Below are 3583 nucleotides of genomic sequence, written 5' to 3' on the forward strand. Positions count from 1 at the left end.
TCAAGAAATCATCCTCCATTTTCTTACGCAAATCGGTCTTGATGATATTCATTACTAAAAAACTCTTTCAATTGAAGCAATTGAAACAGGTAAGACCAACGCCAACTCAATTGACAGATAAGCTAGAGGATATTTGAGATGTTTTTCTGTTTCAACCAACTTTACAACAAGTTCTCCAATGCTTCCTGGTGAAGAAAAATCAACATTTTTTCTCATGTCATATATTTACATCTCTAATTGATCTACCAATGCCATTCGATCTAATTCTGAGAAATCTTCAGGATAAAGCTCGGCAATATGAACTAATTTAATAGAATCAAGTCTTGAAAATGATTGTTTTGGATCAAGGCAACTTATGCGAGAAAGCAATTCAATAATAGATTCTGAAAAATGACTATTCATATCTTGCATAATCATATCAAGAAACTTACATAACAAATAAATAAAAAAAACATTAATCAATAAAAATGTAAAGTTTAATAACAAAACAAAGTGAAAGTGATATGAAAAATACTAACCGAGTAAAAACCATTAACGTGATAATAGTGCAAATATGTAGTAGTTTGCTTCTCACGTCTTGGATGACAGTGGACCACATATTATCTTCCATATTATTTGGCATCTCGATATCACTTTCAATACAAAACTCTGAAACAGTTGCCAACAATTCATCCCATCCATCATCTCTCAATGATTGCAACTTAAACTTGACATCTTCAATAACCATGTCTAAAGCATTCACTATATTCTGATTTTTCACTTGCAAGGCTTATTATGACAAGCCATTTGTTATACCCAACATCTTTTTCATAAAAAAATAATATGAACACAAATTCAAATCTTTTCATATGATCAATCAAACCCAAAGATAAACCTTGTTGTCAGGGTTAGTTCCATCATCATGAACATTTCCAACAACATCCTTTATTGCTGGGCACATCATTAGAAGATAAAGTATTGTATAATAATGAGATCCCCAACATATGTCCCAAGGTCTTGCAAGGCTTGTCTCTTGAGTGTGGCCTCTACTAGTAAAAATTATACCTTTCTCTATACGTGTAACTATATTTTCATGTGGCTTTGTCCAAGTGCATCTTTCCTTTTACATGATTCTCCAACCAAATTGACAATCTTGATAACATAACTAAAGAAGTCATCAATAATAGGCATTTTTTTTTGCAAGACCAACAACAACTAATTGAAGTGATGCGCAAAGAAATGAACATACCTTGCATATGGATTATCCTTCAATATGAGTGACTTTAGACCATTAAATTCTCCTTGTATAATAGACGCTCCATCATAACCTTGATAAGTACAATCCATATTTTGCAAACAAAATATCAATGGCCTCTTTCAAAGTCTGGGATGAAGTGTTTGTCACATGCTCTGCACAAAGAAATCTCTCAATCACTTGTCCATAAGAATCAATATATCTGAAAACAACAACCATTTGTTCCTTCATTGAAACGTTTCGAGCTTCATCAACCATACATGAGAAAATCTGATTACCAATGTCTTCAATAATGAGTGATCTCACTTTTTCAGCACAAGAATGCATCAAGCCTTTTGAATTTTTGGAGCAGTCATTTGGTTATTCCAGGGAGCATTTGCTTTCAATATCTTGGTAATCTTATCAACATGTGCACCATACAAATAGAATAACTCCAAAAAGTTACCCTTATTCTTGGAACTTGAAGATTCATTTTACTCTTGAAAAGCTAAACCTTGTCTTAACAAAAATCGCACAACATCTAGAACCACCATCAATCTAACACGATAAGCAACTTCCATTTTTGAACTATGTTGTGAGATCTTTTGTGTGACACTTTCTCACAGATTCTTGAACAATTCCAATTTATCAGCTGCAAAATTATGAATGCTAGTAAAATTTCCTTCATGATCTCTAAAAGTAGAAATAGCATTTTTTTCTAATTATTATACCCGGTTTTGGAAAACACATCTCTCCCGCTTTGCAATCCATAAGTTGCTAGTTTAAACAAATAACACCACAAGAAAAATGCATAATCCTTCTCCATGCTATATTCTAGCCACAGAAAAGAATCAAACCATGAAGGACCTATACATATTCCAATATTTCTTCTTAGGAAAGTTGTGAGTTCTCGGTTGACATGGACCTTTTGCTACATAAGATCATCTCACCTCGTCTTTAATGTGGGCATCATATTTCTCAATCGGCATTCGAAGCCTAGGATCCACAATTAGATAATTTGGATCAAACTCAACTCTTGCTCATTTCGGACTTGAAAGATGTGGCCGCGTTATCATCTTTTACACTAGACTCGGTGCTTCTTGGTCTATTAGTCAAAACATATCCATATTAAATAACCTACATCAAACAAAAATTTCAACACATTAAAAATTTCGAAAACCAATTATCTAAACAAACTAAAGTTACTAAACGAATAAACTAACAATTTTTGGCAATTAATATAACATATATTAACTTAAAGTAACACAAAAAATTTAACAAAGTTAACAAAAGATAATAACTAGTTTAACAAATTAACACAACCGTCAACAAATAAATACACAACAAATATATTAACTTAAATTAATATATTTTTGGAAATTACAAGAAAAATTATTTTTAGTAATAAATGTTTAATTGATTTTATGAAATTACAATAAAATAAAAATTACATTACATAAAATAGTTTTTGGACATATATATTAATAACTCACCTTCTCTTCACAGCTGACAACGACTTTGGTGGCCAATGGCGGCTGAACAGTGGTGAAATGATGAGTGGTAGTTTGGTTATGGAAGTTTAGAGGTGAATTTGGGGGAAATAAGGGAATTGGAGAAATAAGGGTTAGGGATTTTAATTTTGTGAAAAAAATAATGAAATGGGGTTGCTGAATTCTGGGGGGAAAAAGCAAAAAGAAACGACGCCTTTTCATAGTCAAACACATGTTCCAATTAAGTGAAACAACGGTGTTTCCCTTAAGTGAAACAATGTCGTCTTTTTTTTAAAAAAAAATTACAACTCCTTCATCTTCCAGGTGCATCACACTTCAATTTTCGAGCTTCCTCAGCCCAACCACGTTTGGACTGTGTCCCAACCACAGCTCCACCAAGGGCTTCCCTCTCCTTAGCCTGGGCTGCCCTCTCCATTAGCTAAGGCTTAAACCTCGTTGGACGGAATTCTTTCAAGGTTTTCTGACCTGCCAGCTGGGCTTTTAGCCCTGACTGCCAACCATGTCAGTCCACCACTACATTGGATGACGGTGCCGGCAAGTGCAATAAAAGGCACAAGCCTATCAAAGAGAACTCTTAGCAGTGGCAGTGGATCATAATTAAATAAAAAAAGGTTAAAAATGATATTTTATTTGAATTTGAGAATAGAATACGGAACAAGATGACAATTAATTAAGCCAATGACCTTATGATCTATCGTTATTGGACATTATATATAAGGTGTTCAAATAATGTTAAGAAGGCGGATTACAATCTTAGCTCATATAGGATGAGTGCATAAGTATTTCGAGGGATTAACTCCATGTCTGTACATGCACTGACACGTGATTTATTCATATTTCATAAAAAATACAATGTGTT

Source organism: Dioscorea cayenensis, chromosome 6, assembly GCF_009730915.1.
Source record: "Dioscorea cayenensis subsp. rotundata cultivar TDr96_F1 chromosome 6, TDr96_F1_v2_PseudoChromosome.rev07_lg8_w22 25.fasta, whole genome shotgun sequence".
NCBI lineage: Eukaryota > Viridiplantae > Streptophyta > Magnoliopsida > Dioscoreales > Dioscoreaceae > Dioscorea > Dioscorea cayenensis.